Source organism: Spinacia oleracea, chromosome 4 (assembly GCF_020520425.1).
Source record: "Spinacia oleracea cultivar Varoflay chromosome 4, BTI_SOV_V1, whole genome shotgun sequence".
NCBI lineage: Eukaryota > Viridiplantae > Streptophyta > Magnoliopsida > Caryophyllales > Amaranthaceae > Spinacia > Spinacia oleracea.
The window spans coordinates 51,888,696-51,905,172 of NC_079490.1; positions in this window are offsets into that span (position 1 = coordinate 51,888,696).

The window sequence follows — 16,477 nt, forward strand, 5'->3', positions numbered from 1 at the left end:
CGAATCCTGCTATTTATGGAAACCTGCTAAAAATAGTAACTACCGTAATGGGCAGCTGTTAAAAGTGGCAAGCCATAAAAGATAGAAACCTGTCAGAATTAGGCGTTGCACTCCAACATAAATCCTAAATAAGATAGAAAACTGCGAGAATCCTATTCCTAATATGATTCAGAAATAAGAGTTACGTATTAATTAAAATCCTAACGAGCCTAGAGTTCGTAACGGGCCCAGACGCATTCCGTCATGAAATTGATACGCACTAAAAGACTCGATTAAGTCTCAAACACTATGGATTTCAGGAATCCGAACCTGACTAAAAAAATAGCCCAGACCCTATTTTCAACGCCTGGCTCTGGGCGCCGAAATCTTCGGCGCCCAGGCATGGGTGCTGAAAATACCTGGGTACGTGTTTTTTCCTAATTCTTTGTGGATTAGAACTCTGCAATTCTATCTTTCCACGAACTCTTCCCTATAAATACAACCCCAAATTCGACGTGAAAGGAACACACACAACACACAATTATATTCTGAGTATTGACTCCAACCCTTAGCCTAAGCCTCCCGCTGCGAAATCGTTCACTCGTTCTGTCGCAATCGATCCATAAATCGAACAGAACGTATCCTGTCCCATAATTGAGATTCGTTAAATAAAAATGAGAAATAGCAAAGTCAAAGTGGTTAGTTTCCTGAGAACCGTGACGCACCTCTCAAGGGTGCGTCATAATGTGCCCCTTCTCGATGATTTAATTGCTTTCCTCGCCCTTTTTATGAACTGTTAAACTAACTAAATCTGATTGTTCTATCACGCCTAACAAATATAATATTTTCGGGAAATTGGATTATCATGCTAGGTCCCTTAATACTATTTAAATCAGATAATCACGATCGATCTAGTATTATATGTTGCATATTGCTAAAATCAACTCAGATTAGTTTAATAGTTAACGCATGTCCCTTCAATTATTTATGCTGAGCTAGTAAGGATATCCTGCCTCTGGAGTTATCGACGAGCGAAGTACTCCTCTCGGTAGTTACAGTCCCCCGAACCCTCAATCTCTACCTTGCGGGTGTATGTTGAGAGATCCCCACACCAGGGATCACAAGGGAACCTACGGCCGTCGTGGTCAAACATAATTGCACTCCCTTTATGTCACGATAACCGGGTTTTGTCAGTTTTTCTCATTGTCGTTAAAAACTGAATGGCGGCTCCTATATTACTAGTCAATTGGGTGTAAACTCACAGGAAATCCAATTACACTTGATTGAATAAAACGAATCGTCACACCCACGAGGGAAGAGGTCACGCATTAGCCTCGTTCTTTTTCGACCCCTCCCAGTGGCGACTCTGCTGGGGATAGTGAAGGAAATACTCGTGCTTGTAGGTAATCAAAATAGCCGAAGGGTGAAACGATCCTACCCCGCGTTTATTTCCCCATCAAGTTGGGACGACCTGAAAATCAGCATATTAATGTGAACGGGCAGAACCGCATAACGAATCTCGGCTCCCTCGGGAGTTGGTACTAAGGATACCTTTTTCCGCCAATAGGGGGGTGCAAACGCCGCGCATGTTGCCCACTCGGCACTTGTGCAGGTAGTACACCTATCCCGAACCCAATCGCTCGCTCATTAGGTCCCTCTCGCCTGCATGCCCCCTTGGCTTGCACTTGCGGGTTGGCCTCTTGAGCGAAATTCGTCTGTTAAAGACACTACCTCGACCGGGGCATGTGTTGGATCTACGATAGAAGCGGTACCAAGCCAGGCGCAAATAACTACCCATAGAAGCCTATCATAAACTACATGACATGTTATTATCGCCTCATGATAAATGCTAGTTATGTGTAGCGAAATATGTGATTGTGTGTGACAAGCTACCCTAGAAAAAAAACCAACGACATTAAAAATTTCCCAAACATTCATAGACTAATTTGCCAAAGAGTTATACCGAAATACGTGTTCCGCAAACCCGAACGATCGCCACAAAAATAAGCGACGCTCGGGATGGCCTGTAACGAATCCCACAAACGCTGCTACGCGTAAAGGACGTTATTAGGCAAGCACGCAAATCGAAGTCGCATAAACAGAAGACGGAAAACGAGAACCAGCCAGGGACGCATTTTCAACGCCCCTGGCTGGGCGCCAGATTTTCTCACGCCCCTTACTGGGCGCTGAAGTTGCTGCTTGGCCTTCTGGTCAGGCGCAGCAGCCTCGGTGCCCGCGCAAAAGGAAAATACATAGCACAAAAAATGTTCGTAAAAAGAATTTCTACGAGGGAGTAAGAAAAGCACTCGATTTCAAAAGCGACTCGTAAAAAATTAATAACTCTTTGTCGTTGTTAGGCCTACTACGACGACAATGCTCGGCACCAAAACCGAACATGCTAACAACTATGAATGTCACACGGGCAAGTGTTTCGAAAATCCAAAGAATGACCAAAAAAAAGACCAAAAAGTGTAACCAACAAAAGAAAGAGTGAAGAACCAATAGAGAGAGTCGAAGTCTAGAGTAAGTAATGCTTGAAACTTTGGGAACCTAAACTTTAGCTTATCTTATGCCTAGGACTGGTCCTGCCACTTGGTGCCGATCAGGGAATCAACGGTTAGTGCATCTCGAAGATACATCACCAACATCAGGTTTAGTGACTCCAAGCTCCGTCCGTCGTCCCTCATTTCAAGGATCTCCGCTTCCCCAACCTCGATTCGCACCTTCAAACATGTCCATCGAAGATTTGCGAGACCAGATGGTCCAAATGACCCAACTTATGGGCCAATTGAAAATGGAAAATGAAGCTTTAGCGGCTGCGCAAGCCAAAAACGACCTCGATAACGAGAAGAGGATTGAAAAAATGGTCCTACAGCAAACCATGGGGAGCAAATACTTCTCCCTCGATCCTGAACCTTTTCTTGGCAAACTACCAGAAAATTTCAGTTCATCTGACTTACCAAAGTTCAAGGCCACGGACAACCCCCGTGATCATCTACTGAGCTTTGTGAATGCCATGAACTTGAAAGGCGTGGATAAGTCCATGTACTTACATGTCTTTCCTTTGTCCTTGGAACCTGTGCTGCTCAAATGGTACTATCACCAGGACTATAAGCTCTTCCCCACTTGGGAAGACTTTGTCAATGTCTTCATCAAGCAATACTCGTCGAACATGGATTTCCAAGTCACCACGCGCGAGCTGGAAGTTCTCTTCCAAAAGAAAAATGAGGGTTTCACGACTTACTTTGCTAGATGGAGGGACCAGGCGGCCCAGCTAATCAATAGGCCTCCCGAAACAGAATTGGTCCAAAAATTCATTGACAACCTGGACCCGGCTTACAGACAACACCTTAGGTACCTGGGACTTGACACTTTCAAAAGAGTTTATGATGTGGGAATAAAGATCGAGGACGACCTCGCCAAAACCATACAAAGCAAACCCACATATAAAAACAACACCTACAATCGGGGTAACACATCCCAAGCCCAAGAAGTCCATGCTGTAGAAGAGACTCCCGCCCGAAGAAGCCCTGGAAGATGGGTCCGAGACCGAAAGTTTGCCCCACTCGGGTCGACTTTGGTACAAGCCTTTGAAAGACTAACCAATCAAGGAAAGTTGAGACCTATAGGCCCCACCCGTGACCCTCCTGTCAAAAGCAAATATTGGGTCGAAGGTACTTATTTCAAATTCCATCAAGGAAATGGGCATGACACTGAAAACTGATGGAATCTAAAACATACGATCCAGGACATGATAGAGGATGAAGTGATACCTCTCCGTAACGTTGGCAAACCCAACAACAACAAGAGCCCACTCGGCTCTTGTCACATCTCTCTCGACCAACCAGAGAATTTCGACCCCACGGTGTACATCACGCCTCAACGTGCACCACTCGCTGTGGTCCCTATGGATCGAATCGAGAGAGAAGTGTGCGGTGTGTGGAATGATGATGCTGAAGATATTTACCTATCTCAAGTATCGGGCCAGGACCTCTTCACCGAAACTTGGCCCGGGTATGCTCTCATTGACACCACCCCTCAGGAGCCCGAGGTCGACAACCTCACCCGATCCGGAAGTGAAGGAAATAATGCCCTTGGTCCAAGTATGCATTCTATGTTAAGTCTAATAAATGCGGTTCAGTATTAATTAACAAGTTAATAATTCAGTGAGATCAAGTGAGCTGAATGCCTAGCTAGAGGCCGCTTCAGATCAAGTGGAATTAATGATATTAATCCACATCTTACTCTTGACTGAACCCGTAGGGTCACACAAATAGTACGTAAACGGATCAAGTATTTAATGGCATTAAATACTCCATCTATGGATATTCGGAATCGACGGATCTTGGTTTCGGTGGGAGCTGAGATCGTCACAGGCAAGAAATGAATACTCCGGAAACGATGATATTGCCGGAAACGGAAATATGGATCGTATCGGAAATATAAATATTATCCAAGTCGTAGATGTTGCCGGAAACGGAAACATGGTACGTATCGGGAAATATTATCGGAAATGGAAATATTGCCGGAATCGGAAATATTGCCGGAAACGGAAATATTGTCAGAATCGGAAATATTATCGGAATCGGAAAATAATTCCGGAAACGGAAATATTAAATATTTGTTCGAAACGGAAATTAATTCCGGAATCGAAAATATTAAATATTGTTCGTATCGGAAATATATTCCGGAATCGGGAATTTAATCGGAAGCGTATCGTACGAATAAGCATCGGACGAGGCCTGCCGGACGAGGACCCAGCACGAAGCCAGGCCATCGCCCAGCAAGCCAAGCGCGCCACACGAACAGCCAAGGCCACGCCAGGCCCAGCGCAAGGCCAGGCCCAGCAGGCCGTGGCAGCGCGCGCAGCGCGCGCAGCTGCGAGCAGTGGGCTGCGAGCATTGCTGCAGCTCGCGTGGGCTTGTAGCTCGCGTGGGCCATGCGGCCGTGTGGGCTGTGCGCGGGCATGGCCTGCACGCTTGCGGGTCATGCTCGCGTAAGTGTTTGTGTTCGCATACGAAACCTAAAACGTGCAGAGTTCGGTTAATGATTAAATTCCTAATTCTATTTGATAAATTAATTAAATAAGAGTTTTATTATAATTCTAATTTAATTAATTCGTATCCTAATAGGATTCCAATTCTCTTTCCATACCCCTATAAATATGTGGCCTGGGTTCACAATTTATAACGAGTTTTCAAGTATTCAAAGTGAGTTTTTGAGAGAAAAATTCAGTCACACATCTTGCTCAAAAGTGCAGAAAATTTATAGTACCTTAGGGGCGATTCTAGTTGGTCAATCTTAAGGCGGATCCGAACGTGCTGTGGACTATCTACGGAGGGACGACACTTGGAGTCCTAAAGACTTGTTCTTGTTCGGTTCGGGCGCAGCTAGGGAAGGCACGCAACAAAGAGTATGCATCTAAATTATGCTATATGATTATGTGTAAATAATATGTATTCCTGGCTTAATGGTTGTTTCCGCATGATTTATGAATTGTCATATGTATCATAACCTAACAGTGGTATCACGAGCCTCTTATAATTTTCATAATCTAAATTGCATGAACATGGTTAAATATTACAAATTTGCAAGAATTAAAAGGGGTGATTAATTTTCGTAATTGTTAATTAATTGCAAATTGCATTTATTTAATTATACGTACGCAGTTTTTCGGCAGTTTCTTCGTTACTCATCCAAATCGAGTGATTTTTGTGTCAATTCCGCATGTAAAAGGCATTCTAAAATTTTGACAAAATTAGTATTTTTCTGCCGACCCGAGAATTCTCAAATTCGAAGCCTAACTATGACTTTTCGAAGGTTTTAGTTTTTCGAATGCAAAATTTCGTAAATTTAAGATGTTAAATTAAATATTTGCGATTCTTGCTGATAAATCTTGAATTTTTGATTGACCTACTGTATATGTTTAACAAGTTTGAATGCCTAGCCTTGTTAATTATGCAATCTAATTTGTAATTATGATTAATTAGTTGAAAATTAGAATAATTTAGAATTAATTTGATTTTCATAATTAATTATAATTTAATTAGAAACCTATGATTAAAAACCACCATAAAAATTGTAAATTTATGATAAATTTTAAATGTTTATGACCTAGGCTTGAATCCATGATAATCGGAAATCAATTGAATAATAAATTTTCGATTTTTCGCCCTAAAATTATGAAATTAATATTAATTTATTAATTTGTCAGTAATTTTAAATATAAATTTTAAATTTCTATGCGATTCGTTCATATAACTTGCACGCACAAAGCAATGGACGCTTCGTGTTACCCTTAAGGGGTGTTGTATAGTGCGGGCATGCGACGACGAGCAAGGGAGCTCGTCGCCCGTGCGGCACGAATGCAATGAGCAAGGGCATGGTGCACGAGCACAAGGCAGCAGCCCTGCCTTGTGTCGTGGGCCACGAGCTATGGAGGAATGGGCATGGGCGAAGACAACGCACGGCAGTCGCGTGTGGGCAGCAAGCGAGCTGCGCCACAACGCGCACTGCCTCGCGCAAGCGCGCGCAGCCTCGCGCGCAGCGAGCGCTAGCTCGCGTGCCACGAGCGCTGCGCCCAGCGTCGATCGCGCGCAGCGTGCAATTGCTCGCGCACAGCGAGCGATGGCTCGCGCACAGCGAGCGATGGCTCGCGTGCATCGAGCGCTGGAGCGCGCGCAGCAAGCGTTGGCGAGCGCGCACAGCGAGCGATGGCTCGCGTGCATCAAGCGCTGGCGCGCGCGCAGCGAGCACCACTTGTGCAATGGCTTGCGATGGGAAGATGCAGCAGCTATGCGACAAGCGCATGGGCTGCGCGCACATGGCCAGCGATGGCTGTGTGCGTGTGGCCCATGGGCGTGCGATGCGTAGGGTGTTTGCGTTGCGATTAGATCGTTTTGAATGTTTAATTTGAAATTTTCAGTTTACGTAATTTTAATTAATTTTAAAATTAATAATTAAAATTATTTTCTTGGATTTTAATTTTGAATATTGTAATTATAATAAATTTTATTTATTCTAATTATTTTACTAAAATTAAAATCATGAATTAATTTAAATACGACTGAAATTAAATTAAACTTTTTGGATTCAATTATAAATTTATATGAGCTTTAAAATTTTAATTAAATTTGTATGTTTCCGGTTAGACTTGAAATACATTTTTATGTTTAAAATTAGTAAAGCATATGAATTTATTGGTTTAAGTGGGAGCGCTTTTTAGTCATAAACTCTTGATTAGGTCTACGAATCCTTAAGGTTAAAACAACTTGATTAGAATTAATAAGGACTGAATAATTGGTAGATTATTGGTGCCCTTGATTAATTGCTGCAAATGTTTACGTGATGCATAATGTGTTTTACTAACCAGCTATGTGGGCCATTCATGATAATGAATGGGTGAATGGTATATATTGTATATGTACTGTTTTGCAGGTTATGAAGTGACTAGTATGGCCCAAATAGGATAGAAAATATGGTCTGCGTACCATTAATTTGAATGTAATTGGTCTAAAGTTGTTTTTCAATTCAAATATGGTCTGCGTACCATCAAATAGTTGTAATTAGTTTTAATTATAGCTTATCCTATTTGAAGAAAATGGTGCCTCCCACGGAGATTTTCAAGACGGACTTTGAAGTCAAAGCTTCAAGATGAAGTCGGGCCATACTAGATCACAATTATCTTATGCATGCTTTAAGTTATTTATTGCTTTAAATATGTCTTAATTATGCATAAGATTGTGGCTTGATTATGTTGCATGATTAAGGATTTTAGTTCACTTAAAATCTAACCAACATAGTAAGAGCCTTAAGTTCCAAACTTAAAAATTGAGTTATAAGGTGCCATGCCAAAATATACACTTGCTTGGATATCCTTTACATCAATCTAGTAATAGTTTTCACTCAGCGAGGTGTTACTTATTGGTCCTAAAGGGGCAAGGTACACAAATAATTGTGAGTACATGTTAGTTTTGGTGAAACTCAACGATATAAGTAAGGAGTCCTTTTATGTCGTGGCAAAATCGATAGGTTTACCTAATAAGTTCTTAGACGTACCTATCAACCAAGAATAGTTTCTAGACTATTAGCAAAAGGCTTTTGCTTACCTAAGATGTTTTAGGATTAAGTCGACAAACTGTGCTTAGTTCTTCAATGATTTTAGGATCTTGGAATCATTTTATTCACACCTGCCGGAACACATAACTTGAATAAAATGCTTAATAAACATTGAATTATGCATGTATGCTAGAATTTAAGTTTATTAAGAGAAACTGTGAATGATTATTTGTTTATTCTTTTCAATTGTAGTTTTTAATATGGCAAACAACAATTCATTCAACATTCGATCAATTCTCGAAAAGGAGAAGTTGAACGGGAAAAACTTCCTTGACTGGCAAAGGAACTTGCAAATAGTTCTTATGCAGGAAGAAAAGGAGTATGTCCTAGATGAGGCGATGCCCGAAGCCGCAGGCGACGGGGTCACTCAGGCAGCCCTCAATCGTTGGATTGATGCCAACAAGGATGTGAAATGTCTGATGCTCGCCACCATGAGTGCGGATCTGCAGAAAACGTTCATCAACTCAGATGCTTTCACAATCATCAGTGAGTTGAAGAACATGTTCCAAGATCTGGCTCGAGTCGAAAGATTCGAGACTCATAGGCAAATTCTTGAGACCAAGCTTAAGAAAGGCGAGCCCGTAAGTCCACATGTTCTCAAAATGATTGGACTCATTGAGAATATGAGTCGGCTGGATCAGCAATTTTCTCAGGAAATGGCTATAGACACCATCCTCCATTCTCTTCAAAGCGGGTATGATCAGTTCAAACTGAACTACAGTATGAATAGTCTGGACAAAACGCTCACTGAGCTTCACGGTATGCTGAAGACTGCTGAAAAGACGCTCAAAAGTGATAAGCAGGATGCGCTTATGGTGCGTGGGGGCAAGTTCAAGAAATCTGGAAAGAAGAGGAATGCTAAGAAAGGTGGCAACAAGGCCAGCCCAACTAAGCAAACTGGCGCCAAATCTGTAAAGAGGAAGGTCGGTCAACCCACTTCTGAATCCGAATGCTTCTACTGCAAGAAGAAGGGGCATTGGAAGAGAGATTGCTTGAAGCTAAAGGAAGATCAGAAGAACGGAACAGTCGTTCCATCTTCAGGTATTTTCGTTATAGACTGTATACTTGCTAATTCAACTTCTTGGGTATTAGATACAGGTTGTGGCTCACACTTATGTTCCAATCCACAGGGACTAAGAAGAAGTAGAAAGTTAAGCAAGGGTGAAGTCGACCTACGAGTGGGAAATGGAGCACGGATTGATGCATTAGTTGTAGGAACTTACTTTTTGTCGTTGCCCTCCGGGCTAGTTTTGGAACTGGAAGAATGTTTCCATGTTCCAAGTCTTACTAAAAACATCATTTCAGTTTCTTGCCTAGATGCTAAGGGATTTTCCTTTTTAATAAAAGACAATAGTTGTTCGTTTTATTTTAAAGAGATGTTTTATGGATCTGCTAGATTAGTCAATGGACTTTATTTATTAGATCACGACAAACAAGTATATAACATAAATACCAAAAAGGCCAAAAAGAATGATTCAGATCTCACCTATCTATGGCATTGTCGATTAGGCCATATAAACTTGAAACGCTTAGAAAGACTTCAAAAGGAAGGAATTCTAGAACCATTTGACTTAGAGGATTATGGTAAATGCGAATCAGGTTTACTTGGCAAAATGACAAAGCAACCTTTCTCTAAAGCTGGAGAAAGAGCAAATTAACTATTGGGTTTAATCCATACAGATGTATGTGGACCAATGAGTACAAATGCTAGAGGTGGTTTCAGCTACTTTATCACTTTCACTGATGACTTCAGTAGATATGGTTATGTCTACCTAATGAAGCATAAGTCTGAATCCTTTGACAAATTCAAGGAATTTCAGAGTGAAGTAGAGAATCAATTAGGGAAGAAGATTAAGGCACTGCGATCTGATAGAGGCGGTGAATATCTGAGCTATGAATTTGATGACCATCTGAAAGAATGTGGAATTCTATCAGAATTGACTCCTCCTGGAACACCACAATGGAACGGTGTGTCGGAACGGAGGAACAGAACCTTGCTAGACATGGTCAGGTCAATGATGGGTCAGGCCAAACTTCCATTAGAATTTTGGGGACATGCACTAAATACAGCTGCACTCACTATAAATAGAGCTCCGTCTAAAGCTGTCGAAAAGACTCCATACGAATTATGGTTTGGAAAGCCTCCAAATGTGTCTTTTCTTAAGATTTGGGGATGTGAAGTATACGTCAAACGATTAATTTCAGACAAACTTCATCCAAAATCTGACAAATGTATCCTTGTGGGCTATCCAAAGGAAACAAAGGGGTATTACTTCTACAATACATCTGAGAACAAGGTGTTTGTTGCTCGAGATGGTGTCTTTTTGGAGAAAGATCACATTTCCAAAATGACAAGTGGGAGAAAAGTAGACCTCGAAGAAATTCGAGTCGAACAACAAACTCTAGAGAATGCTCAAGATGACATTCAGGATGAAACTCAGAGATCTTTAGAAGAATCTGGTGAGAATCATGGTCAATCTAGAACTGTTACCCCGCGTAGATCGCAAAGATATAGATCTCAACCGGAAAGGTACTTAGGTATTTTGACGAACGAGAGCTATGATGTTCTATTACTTGAAAGTGATGAACCTGCGACTTACAAACAAGCTATGACGAGCCCTAGCTCCAAGCAATGGCAAGAAGCCATGCAATCTGAATTAGACTCCATGTCTGAAAACGAAGTATGGGATTTGGTCGATTTGCCAGATGGCTACCAAGCCATTGGAAGCAAATGGGTTTTCAAACTGAAAAAGGACAAGGATGGGAAACTTGAAGTTTTCAAAGCTAGATTGGTTGCAAAAGGTTACAGGCAAGTCCACGGTGTGGATTACGATGAAACCTTTTCACCAGTTGCAATGCTAAAGTCTATTCGGATAATGTTAGCAATCGCTGCATATTACGATTACGAAATATGGCAGATGGATGTCAAAACTGCTTTCTTAAACGGCGTTTTAACAGAAACTGTGTTTATGACACAACCTGGAGGTTTTGAGGATCCAAAGAATGCTAAAAAGGTATGCAAGCTAAAGAAGTCAATCTACGGATTGAAGCAGGCATCCAGGAGCTGGAATATACGTTTTGATGAAGCAGTCAGTGACTTTGGTTTCATCAAGAACGCGGACGAATCTTGTGTATACAAGAAGGTCAGTGGGAGCAAAATTGCTTTCCTAGTATTATATGTCGACGACATATTACTTATCGGAAATGACATTCCTATGTTGAACTCTGTCAAGATTTGGCTTGGGAAATTTTTTTCGATGAAAGATCTAGGAGAAGCACAGTACATATTGGGCATCAAGATTTACAGAGATAGATCTAAAAAGATGATTGGACTTAGTCAAAGCACTTATATCAATAAGGTGCTTGATAGGTTCAAGATGACGGACTCCAAGCGAGGCTACCTACCCATGTCTCATGGAATGACTCTAAGCAAGACTCAGTGCCCAAAAACACTTGATGAGCGTAGACGAATGAATGGGATTCCATATGCATCATTGATTGGTTCAATAATGTATGCTATGATATGTACACGCCCGGATGTTGCGTACGCACTCAGTGCTACGAGCAGATACCAGTCAGACCCAGGAGAGGCGCATTGGACTGCTGCCAAGAACATTCTGAAGTACCTGAAAAGGCACAAAGATGACTTCCTGGTCTATGGTGGAGATGATGAATTAATTGTTAAAGGCTATACGGACGCAAGTTTCCAAACCGACAAAGATGATTTCAGATCACAGTCTGGGTTTGTCTTCTGCCTCAACGGAGGAGCAGTAAGCTGGAAAAGTGCTAAGCAAAGCACCATTGCGGATTCTACAACTGAAGCGGAGTACATTGATGCACATGAAGCAGCAAAGGAAGCTATATGGCTAAGGAAGTTCATAGGTGAACTCGGTGTAGTCCCCTCCATTAAAGGACCAATAGCCCTGTATTGTGATAATAACGGAGCTATTGCACAGGCAAAGGAGCCTAGACACCACCAGAGAGTCAAGCATGTACTTCGTAGATTTCACCTTCTACGAGAGTTCGTTGAAAGAAAAGAAGTCGAGATAAGCAAAATTGGTACTGATGACAACATATCAGATCCATTAACTAAACCTCTGCCGCAGGCGAAGCACAACTCGCACACTGCAGCTATGGGAATCAAGCATATTGGAGAATGGCTTTGATGTCTCTGTTTAATGTTTTAAAGTTTTAGGGTTTAAATCTTTGTAAAACATTATTGGTTAATCATTCACAATAAATGAAAAGAATTCATTTTTCCATTTAATTTGTGGTTTATTAAATGATGAGTCCCTTCAATTTGACGATATATTCAAGATAGACTGTCAGGACCAGTCCTGTGACTAAGAAATGTCTATCAAGTGAACTTGAATGTCAAAGGTTGAAAATGGTCCCTAGTCGGAGTTTTCTATAAAATTGGACGCATAGAAAACGTTAGACGATTAGAATGCAAGATGACTAGTAGTTCTGTTTCTTGAACTATGTGGACATGGAAATGTCATAATCATTTGCATAGATACTTACTTTGGGAAGACTAATATCGGACAAGACCTATGAAACTTTACTGTAAGAGATGAAAATCTGTCATAAGTAAATTTCATTAAAATTATTAGACACTAAATCCTCAATACCTGAGTGATTTGAGATTACTTGTTTGAGAAATGGTTGCTTTGACGTTGACCAACCGTCGCACCGTAAAAGGAGGCTATAAAGGCAACGCTCAGGTAATCACCTATCAAACGAAATCTAATCTCAAGATCACAAGATTGGGATTGTCCTCCCATAAATCGGGATGAGATGCTTAAAAGTTGTACAAGGCCACTCGGAGAGCTAGAAACTGTGAAATGCATGGCCGTGCTCGGATGAATCATAGGCTATGATTATCTGTTTATTTGATCAGTTGAACTCTGAAACCGAGGAACACCTCTGGACATAATAAGGATAACAACTCTTACCTTATGTTCAAGAGCAAGCATCGAGCGACAAGGGAATTAGGAAATGCACACTTGTCCCTAAGGACAAGTGGAAGACTGAAGGAAATAATGCCCTTGGTCCAAGTATGCATTCTATGTTAAGTCTAATAAATGCGGTTCAGTATTAATTAACAAGTTTATAATTCAGTGAGATCAAGTGAGCTGAATGCCTAGCTAGAGGCCGCTTCAGTTCAAGTGGAATTAATGATATTAATCCACAGCTTACTCTTGACTGAACCCGTAGGGTCACACAAATAGTACGTAAACGGATCAAGCATTTAATGGCATTAAATACTCCATCTATGGATATTCGGAATCGACGGATCTTGGTTTCAGTGGGAGCTGAGATCGTCACAGGCAAGAAATGAATACTCAGGAAACGATGATATTGCCGGAAACGGAAATATGGATCGTATCGGAAATATAAATATTATCCAAGTCGTAGATGTTGCCGGAAACGGAAACATGGTACGTATCGGGAAATATTATCGGAAATGGAAATATTGCCGGAATCGGAAATATTGCCGGAAACGGAAATATTGTCAGAATCGGAAATATTATCGGAATCGGAAAATAATTCCGGAAACGGAAATATTAAATATTTGTTTGAAACGGAAATTAATTCCGGAATCGAAAATATTAAATATTGTTCGTATCGGAAATATATTCCGGAATCGGGAATTTAATCGGAAGCGTATCGTACGAATAAGCATCGGACGAGGCCTGCCGGACGAGGACCCAGCACGAAGCCAGACCATCGCCCAGCAAGCCAAGCGCGCCACACGAACAGCCAAGGCCAAGCCAGGCCCAGCGCAAGGCCAGGCCCAGCAGGCCGTGGCAGCGCGCATAGCGCGCGCAGCGAGCGCAGCTGCGAGCATTGCTGCAGCTCGCGTGGGCTTGTAGCTCGCGTGGGCCGTGCGGCCGTGTGGGCTATGCGCGGGCATGGCCTGCACGCTTGCGGGTCATGCTCGCGTAAGTGTTTGTGTTCGCATACGAAACCTAAAACGTGCAGAGTTCGGTTAATGATTAAATTCCTAATTCTATTTGATAAATTAATTAAATAAGAGTTTTATTATAATTCTAATTTAATTAATTCGTATCCTAATAGGATTCCAATTCTTTTTCCATACCCCTATAAATATGTGGCCTGGGTTCACAATTTATAACGAGTTTTCAAGTATTCAAAGTGAGTTTTTGAGAGAAAAATTCAGTCACACATCTTGCTCAAAAGTGCCGAAAATTTATAGTACCTTAGGGGCGATTCTAGTTGGTCAATCTTAAGGCGGATCCGAACGTGCTGTGGACTATCTACGGAGGGACGACACTTGGAGTCCTAAAGACTTGTTCTTGTTCGGTTCGGGCGCAGCTAGGGAAGGCACGCAACAAAGAGTATGCATCTAAATTATGCTATGTGATTATGTGTAAATAATATGTATTCCTGGCTTAATGGTTGTTTCCGCATGATTTATGAATTGTCATATGTATCATAACCTAACAGGAAGAATATACCGACCGGATATTCACCCACCTCCTATGGACGACGTCCCGGTTAAGCAAACTCCCGAGAATGGACGGCACGCCACCGTCGCATAAGTCACTGAAAATCCTCTCCTGAAACAACTAAAAAGAACCAAGGCCGAGATTACCATCTGGGATCTCATGTGTACTTCAAAGGAACATCGCGAAAAGCTTATTCGGTCACTCGATCTCATCTCAGTACCTACAGATATCACACCTGACTCATTGGTTAGCCATGTCACGAGAGATGCCGGAGAAAAAGCCATAGTTTTCACTGACAAAGACTTACCCAAAGAGGGGGGTGTTCACAATAAAGCCCTTTACCTAGTGGTTGGATGCAAAGGACAAAATATCCCCCTAGCGCTCGTAGATAATGGTTCGGCAGTTAATGTCTGCCCATTGCGAACCGCCCATTGCTTGGGGCTAGGAAATGATGACTTCCAAACCTCCACGCAAGGGGTACGAGCTTATGATAACTCCCGAAGGCCTGTATTGGGAAAAATCAACCTTACCATACAAACCGGGACTGTGGCACGCACCACGGAGTTTCAAATAATCGACATCAAGCCCACTTTCAACCTCCTCTTGGGGCGACCTTGGCTCCATGACTTAGGAGGTGTGGCTTCTACCTTACACCAAATGGTTAAACTTAACCATAACGGGGTAATATTAGAAATTCGCGCCCCTCCTCTCGACGTCAGTTGCACTATGGTTGGAACGGCCGAAACTGCAGACGACCTTTACGGGTTTCAAATGGAAGAAACAATCCAGTTCATCGAAGATTATGATCCAGCATTCCTAGACCCGCATGCATCCCGAGTCATCCCTAGAATGCTGTTAGCTCAAGGTTATTTCCCAGGAACCCCATTGGGCATAAGGAAGAAGGAATACACATTCCATCTTTTTCCCAACAAATCTATTCCCTTTGGCTTAGGCTATGAACCAACGGAGGAAGATATTGATGACCGCCTGTCTAGGCTACACCTTAAAAAGGCCAAACAAACCACCCTCCTTCCCCTGTATCAAAGGACCCTTAACGGGATGTTCGTTCGGGAAGGAGAAAAACACCCATGTTGTGATTTCCCTGAACCCTTCATTCAGGATGGCTTGCTAAAACCCGGATTTGAAATTTTCCATGACTGCCACACCTTGGATGAGGCACCCCACCTCACCAAGACTAAAACAGCTGAAATATTGGACAACCAGGCTCCATGGACATTGTTTAACGAATCGAGGCCTATGGAGAACGAGACTGTGATGACTACCCTAGCTTTACAAGATGAAGGTCTCGATCCAACCCGGTTAATCTCTCCTGCATCAACACTAGAAGAGGTCGAGAACGGATGGGTGAAGACATATCAGTGGGTCAATGCAAAAGGAATGGAATTCAAGATGAGTACCGGTGAAGGACCGAAGTTTTATGAGACTAAACCCCAGGCTTGAGCCATATAGAGCACCGTTAGTAAAAGCGCCTAGTAGTTCTTTAGATTGATAGAAAAAAAAATAGACTCTTTAGATGGTCCTAAGGCCCCTTAGAATATAGGTCAGTTTTATTTCAGTGTGTTTTCCTTACTTTCCGAATCAATAAAGGCGTAATATTTCTCCTAAAAATTTTATTCTAACATTAAATAAGCACCAAATGTACTTGCAAAATACTAAAATAAAGAGGCGGCCCACTCTAGGGCCAACAAACAAAGCCCACTCGGTTTTGAAATAGTGCCATGGGAACCAATTCCCGAAACCCACAAAATAAACCGCACTATCCCATTCATATCCCCAAAACCTGAAAAGCCAACCAGTGTCATCATAAGAGTCAATCCATGCAACCCAAAGAAATCAAAGGAAATCAAAATCCTAAACATTGCAAATGTTACCAAAAAAAAAGATTC